At 40.7% G+C, this 13,940-nt stretch overlaps 1 protein-coding gene and 2 long non-coding RNA genes across 3 annotated transcripts in view; 1 reads left to right on the top strand and 2 right to left on the bottom strand.

Annotated features, from left to right (window-relative positions):
• The window catches only part of LOC117533583 (RNA binding protein fox-1 homolog 1-like), a 380,569-nt gene that overhangs the window by 159,215 nt on the left and 207,414 nt on the right, over positions 1–13,940 (top strand).
• Positions 4,718–6,622, bottom strand: LOC117533589. Its single transcript, XR_004567080.1, has 2 exons — positions 6,526–6,622; positions 4,718–6,264 (listed from the first exon to the last, which is right to left on the bottom strand). It is a non-coding gene; the product is annotated as an uncharacterized LOC117533589 (long non-coding RNA).
• Positions 12,356–13,062, bottom strand: LOC117533586. The gene is made up of 3 exons (XR_004567078.1): positions 13,046–13,062; positions 12,683–12,840; positions 12,356–12,545 (listed from the first exon to the last, which is right to left on the bottom strand). It is a non-coding gene; the product is annotated as an uncharacterized LOC117533586 (long non-coding RNA).

Here is a 13,940-nt window from a genome sequence, read left to right on the forward strand (position 1 = left end):
ATGTTGTTATGATGGTATTACCCTGTTTTGTTTTCACCTTCACAGGAACGATAGCCAGGGTGCCTTCAGGCTCACCGGCCCCAATATCCTCCTCCCGTGAATCATCTTTATCCATATCCACTAAAGCATTTGCAACAGTCTTTACCTTTCCTTTGCCCGACTCGATATTACTGAAATGCAACAGAGTGGGGTGTGTGAGATTGCACTCTTTGCAGGTATGTCTTTGTTTGCATCCTTTACTCATGTGGCCCTTTTCTAAACATCCAAAGCAAAGTCCTTTGCTTCTGAGGAATTCCAACTTCTCTTTGTGGGTGTTTTTGAGAATCTGATTGCAAGCAGAAAGATGGTGTTCTCCTTTACAGTAGATGCATCGGTTTGATTGGGATGTGTCACTGTGTCGGTTACAGTTTTCTTTCTGAGGTAATGGGGATACACTAGTGGCAAAACCACTTTTATATAACTCTGGAGATCTCGGTTTGAACCTTGCGCTGGGAGTAGCAGGAACGAATGTGTAGCTTGTCTTTGCTGATGTATTTGGAATTTCCTTTAAGTTTCCGAACACTGGATGAGAAAGGATTCTAGCATGATGGTCGACAAACTTCACTAGATCTTCAAACTTAACTCTTCTGTTGTTTCCATCTTGTATGTTACAAGCTTTAGCTCTCCAGTTTTCTCTAAGCTTATATGGGAGTTTAGAAAGAACAGCTCGCATGTTGATTGGGTGATCCATTTCCTCCATGTATTCCACACTATCCATTGTATTGAGACATCCATTCAGAAACACAGCAAAGGTTTTTAAAGCTTGTGGATCCTCAGGTTTAATAGATGGCCAATTGAGAGCCTTGTCGATGTAGGCTGTCGCGATAAGATATTCATCTCCATAATGATGCTTCAACAACCTTTTTGCTTCCGTGTATCCTTTGTCAGATTGTATATATTGGCAACTGCGCACAAGCTCTCTTGGTTGGCTAATAGTGCATTGCTCCAAGAAGTAAAGCCTGTCCTTACTGATTTCTGTTTTCTCTTCAATACCATGCTCAAATGCTCTTATGAAGGACCGATAGTCCAAAGGGTTTCCGTTGAAGGTAGGAATGCTGAGCGGGGGTAATGAAGAAAGTTTCTGCTGCTTTACCATTGTTTCTGTTATTATGGTCTGTTTTTCCATGATGCTTATTAAGCCGTTCATATTGCCCTCTCCCTTGCTAGAAGACGTGCTGGATGAAGTTGAACTTTCAGGACGTTGTGGTATGAATTGTGTTTCACTATTAACGGCATTTGCAGTTTTATTGATGTTTGGTGTATGCTTGTTAGCATTCAAATGAGCATTTTCTTGCTCTAATGCTGTACTCACAAACAGTGAGTGATCCAAATATTCATTCATTCTGTCTCCTGCTTGGTACATGCCTTCATGAGAATCCTCCATTCCTTTGATTACACTTAATTTTGCAGTGTTTGCTGCAATATCTGTTTCAAGTTCCAGCTGTTCCTTTCTTTCCTTCAAACCGGCTTCCTCCCTTTCCAGTGCTTGCTTCTGAGTCAGCCTAGCAGCTCGTGCTAACAATTCTGCATTTCTATTTTCCAACTTTATTTTAGCAGATGTGATAGAAGACCGAGAGGATCTCCTTGAACTTTGTGAATGAACACTCTTTACGTTTGAAATACTGTCCCGAGGTGCAACACTCGTATGTCCTTTTATTTTTGTCTGGACAACATTGGACACGGGAGCATCAGCGATCCAGTTTAAGACCTCCTGATTAAACTCTTCCAAGGCAGCTGCTTTGGGGTTATACCACTCATCCTGATCCATTTCTTTCTCCTCCTCAGTGGACATTAAAGCTTGAACAGAATCATTTAACTGTTCCATTTCTTTGTGTAGATGTGTAAACTCACTTTCCCTTTTCGACTTAACCAGTTCCACATTGCAGACATTTTCCATTAATTGTCTGATTTCATTTCTTTTCCTTGTCAATGCACCCAATTTTGCACTCCTTGATGATTTCAGTCGTTTGAGCCTTTCCATATACACACAGTCAATGTCACTTTCCAAGCTTTCCAAGTCTGCCATTTTTGTTCAAGACAACACGTTTATTCCTTTTGAATTTTACTTCATTGTTTGTGGACTTTCATTGTCTTGCCTTGAGTTGAGACGTTTCCAACAGTCTTTGAACGCTCCACAGCAGTGACGCGTTACAGATGTAGTTGGGGGAGGAGTGATTGTTGCCTTCAGTCATTCACGTTTCACAACACCGTCGTTCTAGGAAGTAGAATCCGTAGTAAAACGAAGGCGAGTATTTGACACGCTGTTATGAGTTCTTGTTTTCAAAACATACGTTTCCACGGACCAGCGCTCATCAAGCTGGGTTTTTTGACGAATAAAAGAGCCTTCTTTCCACCTTTCTTAAGCTCCTTTTGTTCTTTGGTTTTAGCGCCTGGCCGACGCGCTCACACATCACTCAGAGTCACCTTTCTTTTGGTATATTTATTTCCAAGTTATCCTTCTCTGCAGTGCAATGCAGCGGTCAAAAAACCGTGTGGCTTCACAACCAAACTAGAACACAGAGTATCATCAGCAGGATTCTTTTAACCAGCTGAGGCAATCGCAGCACCAATCAGCCGCTCCGCCCAGCCGTGGCTGCGGATCATGATCACTTGACACCAATCAATTATACTCCATTACATACATTAAATGATTAAATAATACAAATAATAAATCAACGTTTTGGCTCCTACAGTACCAGTATCTCAAAATTGTGCCCAAGTATAGTACTTGTTAAGTTTATGAACTTAGTTACTTTACACCAGTGGCTATACTGATATAAAGACTAAGCCATGCACAGAGGCATGAAAATACATTTTGAAAATGCTCAACAGTACTGGCAAAATTATAAACTGACTGCTGCAATTAGATGTTCCTCTTTGTGCTGTGGTCATAAAACCCCCAATGGGTCGCGCCGTGGTCTGCTTCAGATTATCTTCTCCTTCCAGAGGTCACGCCTGTCTCTGACCTCGTGTCTTGCGTTTTATTTTATTTTCTTCTTCTGCAGCACCAAGCAGAGTATAGAAAAGGAGGGGATTTTGACTAGAAATAATTTCAAACAGTTAAATAAAGAATGTTGAACTATATTTAAAACTGTAATTGAACTTCAACTCATATCCATTATCTGATTCCAGTGGCCAGTTGGAAACAGATAATGACAAAGTTTTCATTTTGCATCAATCGTGCAAAAAGGTTCAATCACCATTGTGTCTAAGTCTTGTCTTATCTGCTTTGTTTCGGAATGTGTTCAATACATTAGGTTATTTTATTTTCATTATTACCATACAATACATAGATTAAGAATAAATGAAACAAATAATATAACATTGACCTATTTGAGCAGACAGATGACCCGCAGTGATGCCTCTGAGGTTCCCGGGTGTAAAACAGAGGCTTTTTTGCTATTTATTTTCCTTTTGCGGAAATTTAGATTCATTTTACCTTGGCTGTGGACTGATTCATTTTATTAGTTGTTACAAAAACATGCACAAGACGGCAGGTATACAAACAAACACGAAACAATTATACAAACAAACATGAACCCGCAACAAATATCAGGTGACAGCTAAACTCATCCAGTTTAATTTTAATCCGAATTAGGGAAACTTCAGCGGGGGTAGGGAAATATCAGTACTTATTTTTACTTATTGTTTTTTTTTAAATTTATTATTTTTTTTAATTTATTTTTTTTAAACAAAATCCAATTCAATAATCCGTAAATTTATTAAACACAGTGTGAATGTAATATTCTGCCACCACCCTTCCCATTTAATAGCTCAATTTAGTTCTTGAGCTTATGGTGTGATTAACAAAAAATACAAGTCTGTGTTGTTAAACATTAATTCAGTTGATGAGAAATAAACTACCTTATTCTCAATCAAAACCACTATGCAAATGTAGTGGTAAAACTGCTCAACCGACCGAGAGCAGAGATATTAATTAATTTAATTAATTCTAAGAACGGAATCTGCTGAAGAGTAATAACCACATTATTCTCAATCAACAACCACTATGCTAATTTAGTGGTGCTCTGCCCTCCCCGATCCGGAGAGCAGAGACTTTTAATGAATTCAGTACCCTTTATTTTAACAACAGCCAAATTCAACAACCCCTCAGTTTATGAAACACAGCGTGACGTAATATTTCGTATCACGTTTCCCGTTAATAAGAGTTCTGTTTAGTTCCAAAACTCATAATGGTGCGATTTAAGAAGATACGACACTGTGCTTTGTTTATCCCCGTGTGTGCTGCTCCCCACAGGGGGGGGGGAGGGGAATTACCCACACCCTGCACCCCACAGCAGCAACAGGAACATTTCGAGGCGAGTTGATTTAACTAGTTAAACCGTTGAAATCTCCAGAATTCGGCGATTCGTTTCAGTACAAATCTTTACATTGCTTTTAAACCGAAGTTCCACATTACTGATGCCCTCTTTAAGGTCTCTCCGAATATTTGCCGTGCACACACACAGAGGAAACCAAAAATATTGCATCTATCTGTTCCACAGGTAATTTTATACCGTCAATCACAGAGTCTGGCGAGGCAATGTCAAAATATAGATTTGAAATTACACTCACCAGCTCGACGATTTGTTGGTAACCGTTCGCGACGCCAATTGTGAAGTTAAAACTTCTTTGCAGCAATGTTGAGCCAATCATGAAATGAGTGAAACTGGATTCACCTGTCAATACACTGATATTTATTGAGAGCCTCAGCGGCCGGAGAGTTCACAGCATATCACAGTTCTCCTGTAAGATACCAGCAAACTCTGAAGCCTAAAAACGCCAAGAACCCAACTATACAGACAAGAAGAGGAGGGCCCTAAAACACGCGGGTTTTCCTTTAATGCATGCCAGATGTCGAGACAAAGACTCGTTGCATTGTAACCCCACATGGGCCAAGCTTCTCCCCCACAAGACATCAGATGACCTCTTGACCTGTGTCTTCCTGAGAAGCTATGGATCACATTACAGGCAGGAATACACTTTAACCATTAAACAGATTCCCGAGGACAGTTCACTAAACTCTATATACTTTAACAAGACCAAAATATTCCTTTACAAGGTCACCAAGGTCCCGCAGCAGATGAGGCTCCTTGTTGGTAATTCTGGAGAACTGTTCTAGCCTATCAAACATAGCCTTTTCTAAGGCCTCAGGAGATCCATAACACTCTTGAAGTCTCTCCCACACGTTGTTCAGACCGAGGGAAGGGTAGTTAATATGCACTGCTCTGAGGCGTTTTGCATGTTGTGAGGATTTCTCGCCTAACCACTTAGTCAACAAGTCAAGCTCTTCACTAGCTGTTAGATGTAGACCTTGGATGGCATTTTCAAATGAGGATTTCCATGCCCAGTAGTCACCTGGCTTGTCGCTAAACCTTGTAAGACCTCCAGTGAGCAACTCACGTCTAGCTAGAAATCTGGGAAGGTCAGAAATACTTGAGGTTTATTGTGGGTGAATCAGAGGACTTGACCATTGTGGTTGTTCATGCACTTAGGTAGCTGGGATGCTCTGTCGTTTGTGTTGTTCTTGCCAGGCATCAACGTGTATGGAGATCTCGGGTCAGGCATTTCAACTTCCTGCTTGAGTTGGTTAAATGTGGAGTCCGTTGGAGCCTCGTTAGGCTTCAGGGCTGCATGTGGAGTTGATTTCTCATTTTGGAGAAATTGGTCATTCACATACTCGCTTGTGCGTTCTAATGGGTGAAATGTCTGTGGGAAGCGAACGCTTATGCGGTCTTCTTCTATTTCGCTTGCCGCAGCCTCGTACACATTAGCTTCAGCGAGAGCTGCCTCTGCATCGCGTTCCTGATGAAGCGCTTCCAATGTAGCCTCCAGACGTGTTTCTTCCACTCTGTGTTCTGCTTGTTTTACTCTCAATTCGATTTCCTTTTGAGCATAGGCCGCTCTGGCTCGTGCTGCCTCCGCTCTAGCCCGTGCATTGACCGCTGCCAAGCTGGCAGATGACTTACTGGAGCCCTTTGATGATTTTGATGCGTGAGTGTGGACTGATTCATTATCTCCTGGCTGAGACATGTTTAGTTTCTTAGGGAAGACTGACGTGTGTATCCACCTGATACTTTGATGATGTAGATGAATCTGTTTTTTTACTGTTCTGCCCTCACTGTCGTTATGAGTACAGATATGCAGACAGATAACTCCTCGACAAGTGGCAAGCGTTTATCTTCTTTAATAAGATGTTTACATCCACAAGTCAACAGAGTAAAACTGAAAGAAACACAATATACATTGAAATTAGACACTTAGCTGTGATGCAGACATATATAATACAACGGTTAATTACGTCAGAAACATCACAACATATGCATATCAAATGTTTACATGCAAAAGTGCTGTGTAATACACACTACAAAACATGTGCTAACCATACATCAAACATCAATGAATAGCAATCTACTTAAACATTGAAACCTCAAAATAATCGTTGATATCCTCTTAAGAATACGTACAAAAGCCAACAATACTTACAAGCAATGCTTTCAACAACATAGCAAAGAAGGATGGATGCAGATTCAAACAATGATATTTCTCCTCTCTGTCCCTTTCAACCACGACTCACATGTGGGTATCACTTCCTATGTTTTTAATGTAGGTCTTTCTCATTGGCTGGTACTAACAAAGAAGAAGAAACAAAAAGCAACAGCACCACCTGCTGGCTGGAGTAAGACAGCGTCTTAGACAGCACAGTAACAGTACAGAACTGTGTTAGCGTGTTAGACAAAAAGTGTGTATGTGTGTGCGTCTGTGTGTGTGTGTTAAGGCTGTGCAATTAATCATATTTTAATCGCAATTACGATTTTAGCCTGCCACAATTACGAAAACAACATAATCGGAAAAAACGATTATTTTGCTTTGCTAGGTTGTGACAGTGCACCACAACATATTTGATCTAATGAATTTTTTAGTAATGTATCATTTATTTAATTAATTTTTGTATTGGTTTTTCAGTTGAATTATACGTTCAGGGTAATCAACAGTTAAAAATATACTGTTCAAATTATTATTTGTTTTAAAGTTCAATAAATTGATGTTTTCAAAGTCAATGAATAATCATATTTAATAATCGTGATATTAATTATTGACCAACATAATCTTGATTATTGCCATAATCGAGCAGCCCTAGTGTGTGTGTGTGTGTGTGTGTGTGTGTGTGTGTGTGTGTGTGTGTGTGTGTGTGTGTGTGTGTGTGTGTGTGTGTGTGTGTGTGTGTGTGTGTGTGTGTGTGTGTGTGTGTGTGTCTCTGAGAGAGAGTGACAAGAGCTATATTCAGAGCTCTGCTGCCTTGGCTACACTATTTCATCGTTGCTGTTGTATGATTGGTGTTTAGCTGCGGTATTTAGCGTTTTACCGCTTTTAGGGTTGACGTAGACCCAAACTTCGCCCCGGAGGTCCCCCGGTGTTGTTGCGGGAGCTGCTGCACTAGCTGCTGCTGCACTAGCTAACGCTACATTAGCTGCTGCTGCACTAGCTAACGCTACATTAGCAAAACAAACACTAATTTATTTTGCAAAAGGTGCAGCGGGCTTCAAACACGTTCCCTCCACTGGTTTCAACCAAGCACTAAATTAGATGTTTTCCAACCAAATACGATTGAACTTACACTTCCCCATATGTATTTGTAAGTAGATTCGAAGATAGGCTACATGAGCTGAAGCTTGGTTGCTAGGTTACTAGCTGGGTGTTCTCCAATAAGGGGCCGGGGGAAACAAAGTTAGTGATTACTGGTTCCATGTTGATTTAATTCAATACAAATTGTTGGGGGGAACTGAAAGGCTATTACCGTACTGCAGTGACCACCAACTGGCGGCCCGCGGGCCACATCCGGCCCGCCAGACATTCTCATCCGGCCCGCACGACGGGGGTGACTGCGGCGTGGTTCGCAGTAACCACTGTGTGCAGTACCAGAGTCCAACAGAGAGGCAGCAGCTGCGGGACAGTAGACTGCGTACTGCAAAACCTTCCCTGAAGAAGAAGTGATCCTTCGTTCTGAAGAGTCTGGTTTGTGCGCTCCGCACCACAGCAGTTATGGAATGCCATTTAAGCCAATATTAAATAAATAAATATATACATAAATAATTAAATAAATACATATATATAAATATGCCTATGAAGTATTCAATTCAGGTTTACGAAAGTAACTGTAATCAGATTACTCGTTTTTCAAATGTAACGCCAGTTAGCCTACTTGATTTTTGTATTCTGATTACGTAACGCCGTTACATGTATTCCGTTACAACCCAACCCTGCTTCTAGGCTACTGTCCCGCAGCTCCTGCCTCTCTGTTGGACTCTGTCGCAGCAGGGCTTCTGCTTATGGAATGCCATTTAAGCCAATATTAAATAAATAAATATATACATAAATAATTAAATAAATACATATATATATAAATATGCCTATGAAATAAATTATAAAATAAATAAATTAGGCAATAAATATGTATACATGTACATTTAAATACACATTTCTTTATTTCATTGGACTTTTATTTCATAATGACACATGTATTTATTTCAAGAGACTTGTATTTCATAATGACACATTTATTTATTTCAAGAGACTTGTATTTCATAATGACACATTTATTTATTTCAAGAGACTTGTAGTTCATAATGACACATTTATTTATTTCAAGAGACTCGTATTTCATAATGACATATTTATTTATTTCAGATGACTTGTATTTCATAATGACGCGTTTCTTTATTTCAAGAGACTCGTATTTCATAATGGCTTATTTCATGTGACTTGTATTTCATGATGAGACATTTCCATTCCTTATATGCAAATGAACGGGGCGTGGTTAGCTCACAGGTCCAGAGACCCAGACCAAAGCAACAGCACCACACTGACTACTCGAGAAGAGGAAGAAAATGGAGGAGAAGGACTATAAGGCAAACTACTAAATTCTCAGTCAGACATCGCATGTAATCTGATACTCTAAATTTCACCCGCCAGAAATGTTCGCTTCTTCCTCTTCGGTGTAAATTGTCCATTGGCAAACCAGTTGACTTCTTCTTCTCTCGGTTTTTTGGCGGATTGCAAACAACTTTAAGGTGCATACCGCCACCTACTGTACATGAGTGTGAATCATCATATCATTCCATCTCTTAACTCATGGACGTATCTATGATCTAATCCAAAAATAAATAAATTAGGGCTGTCAAACGATTACAATTTTTAATCAGATTAATCACAGCTTAAAAATTCATTAATCATGATTAATCACCATTCGAACTATGTCCAAAATATGTAATTTATTTATGTATATTGTTGTGGGAATGGAAAGATAAATTAAAGAAGGCGGATATATCCATTTAACATGTTTATTGTAAACAATTTCTGTGTGTCAAAATGAAAGAGAGCACCTATCAATCATCAAACCGTGGGGTCTTAATTCATTACGTATTGATTTCTATCTTACTTAGAAACTTCAGGAAAGTCGACGGGGGGGGGGGGGGGGGGGGGGGGGGGCGCTAGTGGAGTGGAGTACTTCGTGACCACAGAGTGTGAACGTTGTGATCAGCTGTTTTAGCGCAGTTCTCCAGTGAAGGGAGGAGTCTCCCTCCGCAGCCGGTTGGCGTAGTTTTGGCACAATTCCGTTGTACAGACCGACGTTAACAGCAACCCTGTCTGTGCACACGGAGACCGACTCTGTCGTCCGGTGATCTAACCGCCTTCTGGAAAAGCTTCACAAGTACGTCGGTACGCATATGCGCTTTGTGACACAAGTGACGGTACGCATTTCAGATTACGCACATAACCTGCGTACCAGTTATGTGTTACCTGTACTACAGCTAAAGTATTCTCCGTCGGGACTTCCTGCAACAACACCACGCCGTTATCTTGATTCTGATTGGCCAGAAGACATTATCAAAGATGTTCTATTGGGAAGACGATCAATACGTGACAAAAGTTTTCAAAACCGTTTCTGGTCTTCCGTATTTCCAGACAAGTGGCTGCTGAAATCAATCTTACTTACTGTCTGTGCAATTTACTCCGCGCGAGTTGGCGGACTTTATTTTGCTTACTTTAACATCATTTTTCATGGTGGGGCTAAGCCATTTCTTGGTATGGGTGTAGCCTACCCCAGCCATACCCTGTCTTTATAAATATTTGTCTGCTGGCATACCAGCAGACCAGCATTTATCTATCACCAGCTTATGTTAGTATTAAATATACAATGTATTCTGGTAACTATCAAAATAAAGACATTGTATAGTGTTCATAACAGTATTTTTATTTAATAAATTATACTTAATACAATAATATTACAAAAAAAACCTACATCTAAATAAATATATCATCTAAAAAAGATGCATTTGATTTAAAAATAACAAATATAATTCAAAATGTAAACAGCAACAAAGAAATTATAAACATTTTTTTTCTTTTTCTTGTTAATATCCATTATCTTCTCTGTTATGTATCTTCCGGTCTTTGCCAATCTGGCCAGCATTTCTTGGTCCTCCACGTCTTTCTCGTGCAGCCACTGCTTGAAGTAAACTGAAAATAAGAAACAACAATGTTTTAACAAATCTTATTCAATTATGTGATGATAGAACTGCAAACAGAATAGCTGTAACTTTAACAAAATAAATAACTGTTTCCTCTAATCATTAACCCATATTTGTATCATTGAGTTAACTCCGTGTGTTGCTGCTAGCATACATAATATATACCTGACGTGGAAACGTTACTCGTGGATGGGGCTACAGAGCTACTAGAAAGACAGTCGAACCCGGTGCATTCCTCCGTCTGAATGTGGAGCACTTTTGCTAAATGTTTAGACAAATAGCTTGTGTTACCGCCCTTACATGCTAAATTCTTATTGCACTATTGGCAACGAGCATTTTCCACCTCAAGACCAAGCCCCCAGGAAGTGTACTACAATTTCCTTATCAGTCTGTGACGTCGACCGGCCCAGAAATACTTTTTCCCATTGACTAACATTGGGAAAGAGACATCTGTAACTCGGTGGATACTTTTTTTGAAACTAAATAAATGGTAAATGGTAAATGGACTGTACTTATATAGCGCTTTATCCAGTCTTTACGACCCCTCAAAGCGCTTTACATACTACATGTCATTCACCCATTCACACCCATTCATACAGAGCAGTACCACTTGCTCTAGGACCTAACATTCACACACCGTTGGCCATGCCATCGGGAGCAACTCAGGGTTAAGTATCTTGCCCAAAGATACATCGACATGTTGGCTGCACGGGCTGGGATCGAACCCACAATCTTCTGGTTGAAAGACGACCGCACTCCCTCGCAGCCACAGTCGCCCTTAATAAACTACCCAGTATGAACTATTGTATAGCCCTAGAATCATTAAGTTCTTAAAGTTGTAAAATGCACTAAAAGCCGAATCTAGATTTATTCTCTCTCCATTCTTTCTAGTGAGCCGAGAGTGTGTGCTCGGGGGGCGGGGCTTAAGGGGCGCATGCTCTGTGAGCGCACAAACGGGTTATTCTGCTCTGACAGCCAGGCATGACGGGTAATCTGTGACGTTTCGCTCTCTCAAAAGTTGGGCCATTTTGACTTCATGCGCCAATGAGCAGCTCTCATAGGAAAGAACGAGGCCCCTCCTCCGATGCTGTATCCAGTTCTTATTAAACATCCATGCTCAAGACGGGTAACATAACTACCCTCGGGGCGCTTAGTTCTCTCCGCCATGTGTTTGTGTGCGCACGTGTGTGTGTGGGTGTGTGTGTGTGGGTGGGTGGGTGTGGGTGTGTGTGTGTGTGTGTGTGTGTGTGTGTGTGTGTGTGTGTGTGTGTGTGTGTGTGTGTGTGTGTGTGTGTGTGTGTGTGTGTGTGTGTGTGTGTGTGTGTGTGTGTGTGTGTGTGTGTGTGTGTGTGTGTTGCATGCATGTAGCAGGTTCCCTCGCACACCGACAGGGGAGAGAGATCTCGTCTGGATTGGAAAGATCGAAAATAAATCATAGACGCACTTTGTAGTCTTATTGCATATTAGAAACGGAGTTGCAGTAAGACTGCGATATAATGTTTATGTAGATATAATAAATATGACATCTATTTTTTAAATGTCTCCCGTAAGTTGCAGTAAGACTGCGATATAATGTTTATGTAGATATAATACATATGACATCTATTTTTTAAATGTCTCCCGTAACGATAAAAAGATTGATAACATTGGACGTTAACGGTACCACGGTCTTTAATAATTCAGCCCCGGGGCCCGTTAATACTGGGGCTCGGTACCCATCCCTAGTTTTAATTATTACATCATCAATATTACATTTCAAATAACCAGGTACTTGGTTACCAACACAAAGCGCAAGTGGCTAGTGCTGCTAAGAACATACCTGGTGATGGTGATGATGGTGGCTCTTCGCTGCAGGATCTGGTCGATGTCCTCCTAGCAGAAGCGATTGCCTTCGTCGTTCTCGTCCATGATGGCGGCGTAGGCTCCTTTCCTCAGCAGGTCCTCGATCTCCTTCTTAGAGAACTGCTGGACCGGCTAAAGGCGACGCAGAGAGACATTTACACAAGTGGATTTAGAAAACTCTTTTTGAAAATAAACTAAGCGTACTGCAACAGCGACTGACCCAAAAATGACTTGGCATCTAGAAATATGACAGATTTTCTTTTTCTCACCCCGTTGTTGTTGCCACTCATGCTCTGCAGGACGGGACGGTCCAGCCCGAGCTTCAGACTAGCTTTATCCAGCATTTCCCTCTCATAGTTTCTAGTGATCAGACGGTACACCTCCACCGCCTTAGACTGGCCAAAACGATGACGAACCGAGCTTGAGCCTGAAATAAAAAATTAAAAGAGGGGTCAAAAGAGCATCATGTGCAGCTGCTGTTCAACGTTTTTAAGCATTAAATGGGAAAATAATATACACTTAAAGAACTGAGGGAATAAACGGAAAGACTGTTGTTGTTGTAGCCCTATTGAACTATCTTTAGGACGGACAGAGCAGATATATATATATATATATATAGATATATATTGTACCTGCAGGTCATTTTGAGGGTTTGATAACTGTGATGGTTATTCTCGCGTCCAGGAAAGAGAAGCTTAAAAAGGAGACTAAATGGAGTCTCTGAGATGTTTTCAAATTGGTACTTTAATTAATAAAAAAGGCGCGGTAAACTCACAAACAGGATATTGTCCGACAGAAAAGCAGCTGCCTCTGGCCCTCGCTAGCAGAGAAAAGAGGCCGAACCGCCCAGGTGCTGCTGTTATATAGCTTCTGCAGGCTCCTCCCTGAGGGCCGGCTCTCCGACTATTTAATGTCCGTTGTTACACATATCACAGTATACAGACATTGTACATTCAATATATATCTAAACACTCCTTTTCTCCTCCTTAACTCTTTCATGACTTTCCATTCAACACATTCCAAACGCTGTAATCAACACTCCAAAAAATACAGGAAATCCTTCACAGCAATTCGATTTCCGGTCGCTCCGAATGTTGTGACATGCTACCCACATCTGTAAACGATAACTTACTCAAATAAACTGTACCTTCATTTAATATCCAACAATAATAATATCTCGACGTCTATAGTTGTAGTGTTGAAATCAGTAGGTTTCGGTGTGCAACATCATATCATATCGCTGCTAAATTCACCTCTATAGGAAATGGTATATTAGCCTCATGCTAAATGCTAACCGGAGGTGAAGGATTTTCAGAATAAAAGTCTAACTTTAGGTTTAGGCCCAAAATACATTTCTGACCTCCTGCTAAATTATGAACCATCCAGATCTCTCAGGTCTTCAGGGACTGGTCAGCTTTCTGTCCCGAGAGTCAGAACTAAACATGGTAAAGCAGCGTTCAGTTATTATGCTCCAAATATCTGGAACAAACTCCCAGAAACCTGCAGGTCCGCTGCAACTCTGACTAC

The sequence above is a fragment of the Gymnodraco acuticeps genome, unplaced genomic scaffold, assembly GCF_902827175.1.
Source record: "Gymnodraco acuticeps unplaced genomic scaffold, fGymAcu1.1, whole genome shotgun sequence".
NCBI classification, from domain to species: Eukaryota; Metazoa; Chordata; class Actinopteri; order Perciformes; family Bathydraconidae; genus Gymnodraco; species Gymnodraco acuticeps.